The sequence below is a fragment of the Aethalodelphis obliquidens genome, unplaced genomic scaffold (assembly GCF_003676395.1).
Source record: "Aethalodelphis obliquidens isolate GAN/ISIS:26980383/991018 unplaced genomic scaffold, ASM367639v1 scaffold11, whole genome shotgun sequence".
In the NCBI taxonomy this organism is placed as follows: Eukaryota; Metazoa; Chordata; class Mammalia; order Artiodactyla; family Delphinidae; genus Aethalodelphis; species Aethalodelphis obliquidens.
In genome coordinates this window covers 9778037-9793028 of record NW_020837955.1, presented here as the reverse complement: position 1 = coordinate 9793028, position 14992 = coordinate 9778037, and the positions used below count along the sequence as shown (strand labels likewise).

Sequence of the window (14992 nt, the reverse complement as noted above, 5' to 3'; positions counted from 1 at the left end):
GAACTGAGAATTTGCAATTATGTTTTAAAAACACCATGATTTCTTTTTTGAAATCTTTATTGGAGTAGAGTTGCTTTACTATGTTGTGTTAGTTTCTACTGTACAGCAAAGTGAATCAACTATACGTATACATATATTCTCTCTTTTTTGGATTTCCTTCCCATTTAGGTCACCACAGAGCATTGAGTAGAGTTCCCTGTGCTATACAGTTGGTTCTCACTAGTTATCTATTTTATACATAGTATCAGTAGTGTATATATGTCAATCCCAATCTCCCAATTCATCCCTCCCCACCTCCCTTCCCCCTTGGGATCCATACATTTGTTGTTTACGTCTGTGTCTCTATTTCTGCTTTGTAAATAAGGTCGTCTATGTCAATTTTTTTTCAGATTCCACATATATGCGTTAATATACAATATATGTTTTTCTCTTTCTGACTTACTTCACTCTGTATGACAGTCTCTAGCTCCATCTATGTCTCTACAAATTACCCGATTTCATTCCTTTTTATGGCTGAGACCATTGTATATATGTACCACATCTTCTTTATCCATTCCTCTGTTGATGGACATTTAGGTTGTTTCCATGTCCTGGCTATTGTAAATAGTGCTGCAGTGAACATTGGGGTGCATGTGTCTTTTTGAATTATGGTTTTCTCTGGGTATATGCCCAGGAGTGGGATTGCTGGGTCACATGGTAGTTTTATTTTTAGTTTTTTAAGGACCCTCCATACTGTTCTGCATAGTGGCTGTATCAATTTACATTCCCACCAACAGTGCAGGAGGGTTCCCTTTTCTCCACACCCTCTCCAGCATTTAATGTTTGTAGATTTTGTGATGATGGCCATTCTGACCAGCGTGAGGTGATATCTAATTGTATTTTGATTTGCATTTCTCTAATAATTTTTTTTCATGTGTTTGTTGGTCATCTGTATGTTTTTGGAGAAATGTCTATTTAGATCTTCCACCTATTTTTTGATTGGGTTGTTTGTTTTTTTGATATTGAGCTGTATGAGCTGTTTGTATATTTTGGAGATTAATCCTTTGTCAGTTGCTTCATTTGCAAATATTTTCTCCCATTCTGAGGGTTGTCTTTTCATCTTTTTTATGGTTTCCTCTGCTGTGAAAAAGCTTTTAATTTAATTAGGTCCCATTCGTTTATTTTATTCTCATTACCCTAGGAGGTGGGTCAAAAAAGACCTTGCTGCGAATTATATCAAAGAGTGTCCTGCCTGTTTTCCTCTAAGAGTTTTACAGTATCTGGCCTTACATTTAGGTCTTTAATCCATTTGGAGTTTATTGGTGTTAAGGAGGGTTCTAATTTCATTCTTTTACATGTATCTGTCCATTTTTCCCAGCACCACTTATTGAAGAGGCTGTCTTTGCTCCATTGTATATTCTTGCCTCCTTTGTCATAGATTAGGCGACCATAGGTGCATGGGTTTATCTCTGGGCTTTCTGTCCCGTTCCATTGATCTATATTTCTGTTTTTGTGCGAGTACCATACTTGATTACTGCAGCCCTGTAGTACAGTCTGAAGTCAGGGAGCCTGATTCCTCCAGCTCCGTTTGTTGTTTTCATTTTTTTCCCTCAAGATTGCTTTTGCTATTTGAGGTCTTTTGTGTTTCCATACAATTTGTGAAATTTTTTGTTCTAGCTCTTTGAAAAATGCCATTGGTAGTTTGACAGGGATTGCATTGAATCTGTAGATTGCTTTCTGTCGTATAGTCATTTTCACAGTTGATTCTTCCAATCCGAGAACATGGTATATCTCTCCATTTGTTTGTGTCGTCTTTGACTTCTTTCATCAGTATCTTATAATTTTCTGCATACAGGTCTGTTGCCTCCTTAGGTAGGTTTATTCCTAGGTATTTTATTCTTTTTGTTGCAGTGATAAATGGGATTGTTTCCTTAATTTCCCTTTCTGATCATTCATTGTTAGTGTATAGGAATGCAAGAGATTTCTGTGTATTAATTTTGTATACTGTGACTTTACTAAATTCATTGATTAGCTCTTGTAGTTTTCTGGTGGCATCTGTAGGATTTTCTATGTATAGTATCATACATCCATAATTAGATCCTTCTCACAGCAACACTAATAAGGTTAGTAAAAACAGTGTATCTATATCTTTTACTATTTGAAGATTTATTTTTACACAGCTTTTGGTTCACAGCAAAACTGAGAGAAAGGTAGAGACTTCCCATAAATCCCCTACCCCCACACATGCACAGACACCCTCATTATCAACATCTCCTACCACAGTGGTACCTTTGTTACAACTGATGAATGGAGATGGACACATCCGTGTATCCATTTTTAACATGAGGAAATCCTGACTCAGAAAGATTAAATAATTTGCTGAAAGTCACAAAACTGGACATTCTCAGAGCTTTCACTCCACCCAGGATGTTTTTACCCAAAGATACTTTTAACCCACATGTGATGCTACTAATCTCACTCATCACATCTAGGTTTCATGACCATCACATTGAGTGAGCACAAAAACCTCTGAGTTGAGAAAAAAGCAACTGTCACTCCCACATGGAACACTGTATATACTAATGGACACATAAATAGCTAATCAAGCCCTTTTTCTGGACCTTCCTCACAAGGCTGTTTGTACTCCGCTGTCATAAAAATTGTTAGTTTCCTGGGAAGATGAAGAAGAAAGCTGTGAGGCATCAAACTTGAGAATTCTTTCTTCCTTCTAACAGAGAGGCTCACATATCTCCTACCCACACAGTCTGATTCTTTTTGGACTCTTAACCCAAGCTTATGCCCTATAAGCATGTGGGAAACATCTGCACGGGGGTCAGAATTACAAAACTACTGGTTTACTACAGATAGAGAAGCATCAAACAGTAGACAGTTATGAACTTAGAGACAGAGGAAGCAGAAGAGACAGGGCAAAGGTAAAAAGAGGCAGCCTAGAATAGATAAAATTATAACAATATAATTCCTTATATTTATACTAGTATTTTAGAAGTCAGGTTTACATGGATTCTTTCACTTACCAGCAATGAAAAGAAAAAAGAGGAGATATTATTTATTTATTTATTTTATTTTTTTGCGGTATGCGGGCCTCTCACCATAGTGGCCTCTCCCGTTGCGGAGCACAGGCTCCGGATGCGCAGGCTCACGGGCCCAGCCGCTCCGCAGCACGTGGGATCTTCCCGGACCGGGGCACGAACCCATGGACCCTGCATCAGCAGGCGGACTCTCAACCACTGCGCCACCAGGGGAGCCCGAGATATTATTTTATTCATCTGTGAATGGACAGAAATAAATCTCAGGCACACAGATGGTAACGACAGAGCTGGGTCTGTAACTCAGGCATTGAATCCTAGTCCTGAGCACTGCCTACTACCCACAGGATGGGGTTGGGGTAACTCACTCTAGTCTTGTTAGATGTGCCATTTCACTTCTTCTGCCTGAGTTTCCTTGTCTTTATACTTTGAGGGGGTTGTTCCAAATGGCTTTTAAGGTCCCTTCTCTGATATTGCATATGTCATGATGAAAGTGTCATGGTGTGCTCTGATGCCAGCAGAAGGCAAGAATGAGCCTGATGAAAATTATCCTTAAAAATCCCTAAGCAGGGTGCCATACTGGAAACTGATGCACATCACTCTTCAAGAGCAGCTTTCTTCCCTGTGTTTTTCCCTGTTGGGGTTTCCTCTGATGAGCCCTAGATGAAGTCAATGACTTCAGCTAAGGGTTAAGGGTCCGTCTGAACTACATTCAACATAGAGACGTGCTCAGCCTGGAAGCTGAGACTAGCAAAAGGGGCAATTGATTCATTTCTCTGTATAACAGTCACAACCTCAGTGGAGTGGCTGGCAGATAAAACTGTAGTATGAAACTGCTATTTAACATTGGGTTATTGGATTTTCATTTGTTTGTTATTTTTTCCTTTTGTTTGTTGTTTTTTTTTCTATTTTTTTTCTCTTAAAGGGGGGCTGAGCACATAGAGATCACTTAAGTATCATTCAATACTATTATTATGTAAGTAAATATAAAGAATTATGAGCCACAGTTAGACAGAAGAAGAAGAATCTATCTATATACATGGAGCATATGAACTGCGTGATAAACACCTAGATTCAAAATCAGACTCTTCTTCTAATTCCTTGGTAATCTTGGAATTGGAATCTGTAAGACCGAAACAACAACACCTACACGTGGGCCTTTAAAGAGAAGTAAATGAAATAATATGCATAAAGTGCTTAACACAGAATCTGGCATACCATAAAGGCTCAGAAATGTCACTTAAAATAATTATTTTTATATTATCACCAAAGGGAGAGAATTTGGGCAGGAAGTAGCCCAAGGAAACAATATTCTAGAAGCCATAAATAAGCCTAGGAATATACAGAAATGTATCCTCCCATCAAGAATTATCCTTTCAGATGGGGTAAGCAAATGTTTCTCTGAGTAGATATTTTGGGAAGATGGTACTTGAGTGTGTGTTGCTGATGTCTTATTCTGCATTATCTCCAAAGCAAAACAACAACTAAAATGGGCACCCTGGAATAGCCTTTATGACACACCTGCTATAAAGTTAAAGGCAAGAACAGAACTTAGTTTACCTTTGCATTAGGCAGGAGCTACAGTCCCAGGAGTGGAGAGGCCTAGGGCAAGCATTTGAAGGTTGAAGTTCTTTGAGAGGGTTTGCCATCAAAGAAATATCCCTGGGAATTTGTGTAGTTGTGTGTGTGTGTGTGTGTGTGTGTGTGTGTGTGTGTGTGTGTGAGAGAGAGAGAGAGAGAGAGAGAGAGCAGGTTTTTTGACCCCTTGGGAACTCCAAGGGATCAGGGAAGTTATGCATTTGAGCCAAAAACTATACCCCAAACCTGAGGCTAAGGAAAAGCAAATCCTATAGCATTGCAATTGGAGAAACAAGGAAGCAGAGAAACTTTTCCCCAGTGTTTCAAGAGGGGACAAATTCATGCAAATTAACATGACTACCTCACAGGGGCAAAGAATGATGTGCCTTCTACCACTCTAGGGTTTGCTGTAGCTAGGAGACCCAATACCTTGATTGACCACTTCTCATAACAGAACCTCCAGGGTTATGCCAACAGATCATCAGCCATTTTTCATTTTTACCCAATACCTCAATCAAGGAAGGAGTGAAATGCAGTAGAAAAAAAGAGAGTGAGAGGGGGAGAACGTTCCCACATTCAGATTGAACAGCCCACTAGGAACTAGTCTGTTGAACACTGTATTTACCTGGGTCATGGAGACCATGTCACATACGGTGCAGCGGTGGCAGAAGATTTATCTTAAGAGAAATGGGTGATGCCAGGGTCAGTAAGGCTGAGGTGAAAATGGGTTGTCTTCATCCTGAGAAAAAGGAAAAGAATCATTAAACCCTGGAAGCCAAAGGATGGTACCCTCTGACTGCAAGATAAAAAGGTGTGGAAGTATGTCATCAGAAGGAGAAACAACACTCTACTACAGGGGTCCCCAACCCCTGGTACTGGTCTGTGGCCTGTTAGGAACCAGGCCGCACAGGAGGAGGTGAGCGGCAGGTGAGAGAAGCTTCATCTGTATTTACAGCCGCTCCCCATCGCTTGCATTACCGCCTGAGCTCCACCTCCTGTCAGATCAGCGGCTGCATTAGATTCCCATCGGAGTGCAAACCCTCATGTGAACTGCGCATGCGAGGGATCTAGGCTGTGCAATCCTTATGAGAATCTAATGCCTGATGATCTGAGGTGAAGCTAGCGCTGGGGAGCAGCTGCAAATACAGATTATCCTTAGCAGAGAGGTTTGACTGCACAGAGACCATAATAAATCAACTGCTTGCAAACTCATATCAAAACCTTATCAGTGAGTGGCAAGTGACAATTAAGCCGCATCTTATGGAGCAGACTGGACATAAGCAACACACTTCGGGTGTCACTGTTTCCCATCACTCCCAGATGGGACCATCTAGTTGCAGGAAAACAAGCTCAGGGCTCCCACTGATTCTGCATGACGGAGAGTTGTATAATTATTTCATTATATATTACAATGTAATAATAATAGAAATAAAGTGCACAATAAATGTAATGCGCTTGAATCATCCTGAAACCATATCCCCCCCGACCCCGCCAGTCCATGGAAAAATCGTCTTCCATGAAACCAGTCCCTGGTGCCAAAAAGGTTGGGGACCGCTGCTCTAATACATGGGATCCTGTCAAGAGCTAAGGCTGCAGAGTTTAGGGTCAGTGACTACTTAAAGTAACCATTTAATATGACAGGATAAGTTATGCTCGGCCCTATACTTACGCTCTTCACATGCATTCATTCAGGTTGTATTAAATGGCCTTCGCTACGTGTAGTCAGCAACGGAATTGTTTGCATATATTCCTATTCTATAACCGGGTGTGAGGATCGCCCTTCTCTTCCCGCTTTGAGGTTAGATGTGGTCCCATGACTTGCTTTTCAATTATGAGCAGAACTAACGTGTGTCACTTTCTGGCAGAAACTTTAAGAAAGATGATTTACTGCATCATCTTTCCTTGCTTTGGTGATTATAAAAACATGTATCAAGATACAGCCTCCATCACCCTGTGTCCCTATGTGGCTACAATGAGCAGGACACGCCTGCTGACTTGAGATGGATGTGTACTGGGAATGACAAGTAGGCATTTACCATGTTGGGTCATTAAAATGACTGCTCATCATCTCCTCCCCATTTCGCAGTTGTGAGATTGCTTTAGAAATCACCGCTTGTGCAAGTCGCTAAGACTAGTGTGTATTGCATCTGAAATTAAAACTTAAACCTTATTTCCTGTGGCTCATTAAATCTCCCTTCCTCCCACAAAGGCCTTCACATGGGTCAGAGTTGCCAAAATCCTGTGAGTTTATGATGTCCATGCCTCAAATCCATTAGCAAATTTAGATGGTAACTTATATTTGCTTCCATTATTAAAAATAAAAGTGAACCTCAAAAAATTATGGAATGAACTCCATATACAGCTGCCTAAACCTTTACCCTTTCACCAAAGAGTCTTCAAAACCATGACCTCCCTTACATTATGCCTTTAGTGAAAATTTCGTCCACATAGAACCACAGGTGACATCTAAGCAATTATAAGCAAAAGTGCCTGTCTTTTCAATTTTCCCATTTTCAAGTTCTTTTCTTGTGTCAAAGCTGATTTTCTGTTTCTCTGTTCCTCCCACATCCCACTTTAGGAAGCTTTGTATTAAAGGCTGCTTTCCAAGCCATGGAAGAGGAAGCAGGACAGTTTCCATCCCTTTAGACACCTGGAAGAATCCTCTTGCACTTCACGCATCTTCAGAAAGGAGTCTTAAAAGTCCAAAAGAATAGTTTAAAAGCTTTGCCAATTGCTAGTGACCATGACTCTTTCCATCTAATTTATCTCAATCTGCAAAGCCTGCATTAGTCTCTATTCCTATAGCAAAGTAACAGACTGTCTTTAAGGCTTTCATTTCTTATTTTTATTTTATTTTCTCTCTCACAACACTTTTTTCATTTTCCCTAAACCTTTTTTCTGTACAGTTCTCCAACTTTACATTCATCTTGACAAGAAACAGGGCAGTAACTTGGAGGAAAGAGGGACAAGGAGAAAAAGGAAAAAGAGAAGAAGTGGTTACCTGCTTTCACCAAGAGAAGTAACAGCACATTCCCACCCGTGTTTGCCTGGGGGTGAAGACACTTATGAATCAATGACCAAAAGTGAGAGAAGTATTGCTAATAGGAATGAGAAGAACACAAAGAACAGGTAAGCTCTAGATTCCTCTCGGTTATATTGAACTATATATAGCGTATATATTGTGTATCTGTTGCTATACTGGACCCACAGAATGGTTTGAGGTCAAATACGGTTTTTAACACAATCTTACACAATTCAGAAAAACACACTTGGGCATTCTACTCCAACAAATTCTTTATATATACAATTCAATCTAGAAGAGGTGGGTTTTTTTCATTGAAATATAGTTGGTTTATAGGATTGTGTTAGTTTCAGGTATAGAGCATAGTGATTCAGTATTTTTGCAGATTATGTTCCATTAGAGGTTATTGCAAGATAATGGGTATAATTCTCTGTACTATAAGTAAATCCTCGTTGCTTATCTATTTTAGATATAGTAGTTTATATACTTTAATCCCATAGTCCTAATTTATCCCTCCCCCCACCTCCCATTTGGTAACCACAAATTTATTTTCTATGTGAGTCTGTTTCTGTTTTACATATACATTCATTTGTATTGTGTTTTTAGATTCAGGTGGATTATTTTTACATCATTTAGTTACTCACTGAGAAAACTGCCTAACAGTCTTATGACTGTATGTATCACAAAAGGTCATCAGACCCTGGAATTTACAAACCTGACTGTGCACAAGAGCCACCCGTGGACTTTTTTTAAATTTTGACTTCCAGATGCTTCCCTCTTTATTTTTAATGAGTTCCATGTGTGATTCTGATGTACATCCAGCTTGAGAATCACTAGTTTGGTCTGTCTCTCTCCAAACTGTTCATCTTCAGTCTTGAAAAATTAAAATTCCCAAAGTGTGAATGCCTACAGTATGAATCATCTTCTTACTCATCATATTAGTATTTCAGTTTAAGAACACAAAGGCTCTCCTTGATGACTGCAAGCTGTCTAGATCATTTTATGGGTGTAAAGTACTTTACTAGAGCAGTTGTTTATCATTCTTTTTAACATCTTCATTGGAGTATAATTGCTTTACATTGTTGTGTTAGTTTCTGATGTATAACAAAGTGAATCAGCTATATGTACACTTATAATCCCATATCTCCCCTCTCTTGAGTCTCCCTCCCACCCTCCCTATCCCAGCTGTCTAGGTAGTCACAAAGCACTGAGCTGATCTCCCTGTGCTATGTGGCTGCTTCCCACTAGCTATCTATTTTACATTTGGTAGTGTATATATGTCAATGCCACTGTCTCACTTCATCCCAGCTTACCCTTCCCCCTCCCCATGTCCTTAAGTCCATTCTCTACATCTGCATCTTTATTCCTGTCCAGCCCCTAGGTTCTTCACAGACTTTTTTTTTATTCCATATACATATGTTAGCATACGGTGTTTGTTTTTCTCTCTCTGACTTACTTCACTCTGTATGACAGACTCTAGATCCATCCACCTCACTACAAATAACTCAATTTCATTTCTTTTTATGGCTGAGTAATATTCCATTGTATATATGTGCCACATCTTCTTTATCCATTCATCTGTCAATGGACACTTAGGTTGCTTCCATGTGCTGGCTGTTGTAAATAGTGCTGCAATGAACATTGTGGTACATGACTCTTTTTGAAATTAGAACATTCCCTAACACCATATACAAAAAAATGTAAGGCCAGACACTATAAAACTCTTAGAGGAAAACATAGGCAGAACACTGTATGACTTAAATCTCAGCAAGATCCTTTTGGACCCACCTCCTAGAGGAATGGAAATAAAAACAAAAATAAACAAATGGGACCTAATGAAACTGAAAAGCTTTTGCGCAGCAATGGAAACCATAAACAAGATGAAAAGACAACCCTCAGAATGGGAGAAAATATTTGCAAATGAAGCAACTGACAAAGGATTAATCTCCAAAACATACAAGCAGCTCATGCAGCTCAATATAAAAAAAAAAAAAACAACCCAATCCAAAAATGGGCAGGAGACCTAAATAGACATTTCTGCAAAGAAGATATACAAATGGCCAACAAACACATGAAAGGATGCTCAACATCACTAATCATTAGAGAAATGCAAATCAAAACTACAATGAGGTATCACCTCACACCTGTCAGAATGGCCATAATCAAAAATTCTACAAACAATAAATGCTGGACAGGGTGTGGAGAAAAGGGAACCCTCTTGCACTGTTGGTGGGAATGTCAATTGATACAGCCACTATGGAGAACAGTATGGAGGTTCCTTAAAAAACTAAACATAGAACAACCATATGATCCAGCAATCCCACTACTGGGCATATACCCTGAGAGCAGTTGTTTATAAGCTGCAGGGCCCCATTTTGTATGATGGTAAAACTTTGAATCAGATACAGCAAGTGTTTTAACTGCTTCTTAAACGTAAATTGCTGGGTAAATTTCACTTTTAAAGAATTGTATTCATTCTTTCAGATCAGCTGGATACCACCTAATGAAGTTTAGCATCCCTGGTCACGGTCCAAATGTAACATTTTCCCCCCAAACATGTGAAATCAATATTTTGAGAATAGTGAGCTATTAAATATCTGGTCTCTAGCAGGAAGAGAGGAAATGGAGATTCTCCTCCACATAAGGAGAGGAAAAACATAACGGGAAATGCACAGGCAGGAGAACCATCCACTTAGATCTCAGGCAGAACTTGTCAATCCCTTGAATCCTTTCTTCTTCCCACAGCTGCACTAAAATCGTTCCCCAATCGCACTGCATTCTCTCCCACTCCGATGCCTCGGAACAGATTGTTCTGTACTCCTTGATGAAGTCCTGGTCTCTTAAGACCAGCTGAAATGTTACTGTTTCTGTGGAGGTTTCTTCAGTTCTCCAGGTCTGTCCTCTGCCCCCTCAAAGTCTCTATTTAGCTTCCATGACAGTGTAACTATCTGGTTTGATGTCAGTGTCCCCTGTTTGGCTATCAATTACATGACAGCATTTCTGAATTTCCAGTTCCTAGCACAGTGCCAGACACCCAAAACGTGCTCAGTAAATGCTCACTGAATAAATATGAAATAATTTGCTTAAATTTCCATTCTACTGGACCTCATCTGACCTAATTGTCTCTTAAAGTGGCAACTAGAAAGGGCTAGGTGTCCCCTAGGGTTCCATGACACAACAGTAAATCCACTGGCCTTTTGAAACAATAGACAGAAGTCCCTGTCTGGCAGCTGCATTCAGCAACTTGCCAACAGAATTCTGTGACTGGGTTGCTGTGGTTTGGACCCAGGAAGAGATAGATAGAGGAAAAACCTGGAGTGAAAAAGACAGGAGTGTGTAACCAAGTGAGACAAATGAGCAGTTTGAAAACCCAGGAATATCAGCTGTATTCTGGCAGTAGGTATTGAGAACTGTCCCAGACCAAGAGGAGGACAGAGATCAAAGACCAGGGACATAGCTATGGATCCCAAGAGAGACTGTATAGGTTACAGGGACTAGGGAATGATGATCCCGGTTTACTAGAACTAAAAGACTATCAATAGCCAGGACCCTAGAGTTACAAGTGATAAAAATCAGAAAATGAATGTAACTGCAAAAGAAGATATGTCCCTGCACTAGGACCTCAAAGCCCTCTCTGGTTGTCCTTAAAATGTATCCTATTGTCTTATTGCCCTACCAGACTGTGAGCCCCTCAAGAAAAGCCATTTCAACCTATTCCTCCTTCTGTTCCCAACACCCACTAGGAACCCAGCATATTGTCTGACACTTAATTTACACCTAACATATTTTGCTGTTGAACTGACCTCTAAGAATGGAGAAGTGTCTAACTTACACCCTCCAAGTCCTACAGCTAAAGACAAGATTTTGACCCAATGTGTTTTACTATATGAATTTCAGGCTACTTCAGCAGTTCCTTGATTCTGTCATTATGAGACATTTTCCCCCTAAATTACATGTGATGACTAGAACTTCATACGTTATAGAAATAAACAGATATGAGCAGAGGAGGAAAAATACACAGAAAGAATGTACTTTTTCTTAGTAATGATACACTCAAACATTTCTAGTGCCTGAGAAAGTAAAACCTTCTTTAATTCCACTGCAGTTTTGAAATGAAACCTGCCACTGTACTGGCTGTTCGTTGCTCCAGACAAGCTTGGGTGTGTGGCTAATGTTTGGTGCAGCAACTCTGATACAGTGTAAGATTTCTGAGTGACAGGATGATATCAGCTTTTTGCAGAAGTTAGCTGCAATTTTATTGGAAAAAAAGTTGTCTGAGGAGATTGAGCAGTAACTGAATATGCATATATATGCCCCAGCAGTCAAAGAGCTGTAAAGTAACCACTTTTTCAAATTGACTTGTGCAATAGAGAGAAAAACTCCTACGTTTCCTCAGGCCTCATAAATCGTCAAATGGGCACTATAAAACAATGCTTTCCTTTCTTGCTTTTTATCACTATGAGTACAGACATAAAGTTAGTTTAATAGTAAATGGACATTCTATCCTATGCTTTCTTCACAAGGAGAATGTCAAATTTTTACAGTTATTGAAATACAGCGCATCCTGAACTCTCCACAGACTGGCCTGTAACTTGCAACACTGTGCCTTCTAGAATTGCAGTTCCCCTGCTATTCCCAAGGAAACTCAAGTTCAGAAACCCCATTAAAGGCTCTGGCCTAGAGTTTTCTCTTGTCCTGTCTTTGCCACCTGACCAAAACCTGGAGCTTCCTCTGTGGCCCTGCATGGCATGCAGTGACTCCCTCTGGGATCTCCACGATCCAGCCTCATCCACCAGAACACAGGCATCAGTTCCCTCCACCAGTAAGCTTACACAAGCCACTGAACCAACCTTACCCACTGGAGGGAGACAACAAAAACAATGGGAACTCCAAACCTGCAGCCTGTGAAAAGGAGACCCCAAACACAGTAAGTTAAGCAAGATGAGAAGACAGAGAAATACACAGCAGATGAAGAAGCAAGGTAAAAACCCACCAGACCAAACAAATGAAGAGGAAATAGGCAGTCTACATGAAATAGGATTCAGAGTAATAATAGTAAAGATGATCCAAAATCTTGGAAATAGAATGGAAAAAATACAAGAAACGTTTAACAAGGACCTAGAAGAACTAAAGAGCGAACAAACAATGATGAACAACACAATAAATGAAATTAAAAATTCTCTAGAAGGTATCAATAGCAGAATGACAGAGGCAGAAGAACGGATAAGTGCTGGAAGATAAAAGAATGAAAATAACTACTGCAGAGCAGAATAAAGAAAAAAGAAGGAAAAGAATTGAGGACAGTCTCAGAGACCTCTGGGACAACATTAAACACACCAACATTCAAAGTTTAGGGGTCCCTGAAGAAGAAGAGAAAAAGGGACTGAGAAAATATTTGAAGATATTATAGTTGAAAACTTCCCTAATAAGGGAAAGGAAATAAGTCCAGGAAGCACAGAGAGTCCCATACAGCATAAATCCAAGGAGAAACATTCCAAAACACATCAATCAAATTACCAAAAGTTAAATCCAAAGAAAAAATATTAAAAGCAGCAAGGGAAAAGCAACAAATAACATACAAGGGAATCCCCATAAGGTTAACAGCTGATCTTTCAGCAGAAACTCTGGAAGCCAAAAGGGAGCGTGGCAGGACATATTTAAAGTGATGAAAGGGAAAACCTACAACCAATATTACTCAACCCAGCAAGGGTCTCATTCAGATTCGACGGAGAAATCAAAACCTTTATAGACAAGCAAAAGCCAAGAGAATTCAGCACCACGAAAACAGCTTGACGACAAATGCTGAAGGAACGTCTCTAGGCAGGAAACACAAGAGAAGGAAAAGACCTACAATGACAAACCCAAAACAATTAAGAAAATGGGAATAGGAACATACATATCGATAATTACCTTAAATATAAATGGATTAAATGCTCCCACCAAAAGACATAGACTGGCTGAATGGATATGAAAACAAGACCCATATATATGCTGGCTACAGGAGACCCACTTCAGACCTAGGGACACATACAGTCTGAAAGTGAGGGGATGGAAAAAGATATTCCATGCAAATGGAAATCAAAAGAAAGCTGGAGTAGCAATTCTCATATCAGACAAAATAGACTTTAAAATAAAGACTATTACAAGAGACAAAGAAGGACAATGCATGATGATCAAGGGATCAATCCAAGAAGACGATATAACAATTGTAAATATTTATGCACCCAACATAGGAGCACCTCGATACATAAGGTAAATCCTAACAGCCATAAAAGGGGAAATCGACAGTAACACATTCATAGTAGGGGACTTTAACACACCACTTTCGCCAATGGACAGATCATCCAAAATGAAAATAAATAAGGAAACACAAGCTTTAAATGATACATTAAACAAGATGGACTTAATTGATATTTATAGGACATTCATTCCAAAAACAACAGAATACACATTCTTCTCGAGTGCTCATGGAACATTCTCCAGGATAGATCATATCTTGGGTCACAAATCAAGCCTTGGTAAAATTAAGAAAATTGAAATCGTATCAAGTATCTTTTCTGACCACAACACTATGAGACGAGATATCAATTTCAGGAAAAAAACTGTAAAAAATACAAACACGTGGAGGGTAAACAATACACTACAAGATAACCAAGAGAGATCACTGAAGAAATCAAAGAGGAAATCAAAAAATACCTAGAAACAAATGACGATGAAAACAGGACGACCCAAAACCCATGAGATACAGCAAAAGCAGCTCTAAGAGGGAAGTTTATAGCAATACAATCCTACCTCAAGAAACAAGAAAAATCTCAAATAAACAACCTAAGCTTACACCTAAAGCAATTAGAGAAAGAAGAACAAAAAAATTCCCAATGTTAGCAGAAGGAAAGAAATCCTATAAATCAGATCAGAAATAAGTGAAAAAGAAATGAAGGAAACAATAGTGAAGATCAGTAAAACTGAAAGCTGGTTCTTTGAGAAGATAAACAAAATTGATAAACCATTAGCTAGACTCATCAAGAAAAAAAGGGAGAAGACTCAAATCAACAGAATTAGAAATGAAAAATGAGAACTAACAACTGACACTGCAGAAATACAAAGGATCATGAGAGATTACTACAGGCAAGTATATACCAATAAAATGTATTGGGGCAACTAAGCCTGTGTGCCACAATTACTGATCCCATGTGCCACACTACTGAAGCCCGTGAACCTAGAGCCCATGCTCCATAAGAAGAGAAGCCACCACAATGAGAAACCCACACACCACAACAAAGAATAACCTCCACCCGCTGCAACTAGAGAAAATCCCTGCGCAGCAACAAAAGACCCAATCCAGCCAAAACTAAAATAAATAAATTAA

General features: G+C 39.4%; 1 long non-coding RNA gene across 1 annotated transcript in view; it reads left to right on the top strand.

Moving 5' to 3' along the window:
- LOC113623186 (uncharacterized) overlaps nt 1-14992 on the top strand; it is a 121436-nt gene that overhangs the window by 87166 nt on the left and 19278 nt on the right. The window contains exon 2 of the long non-coding RNA XR_003433816.1: nt 7511-7733. This is a non-coding gene — a long non-coding RNA (uncharacterized LOC113623186). The remainder of the gene's footprint in view (nt 1-7510; nt 7734-14992) is intronic.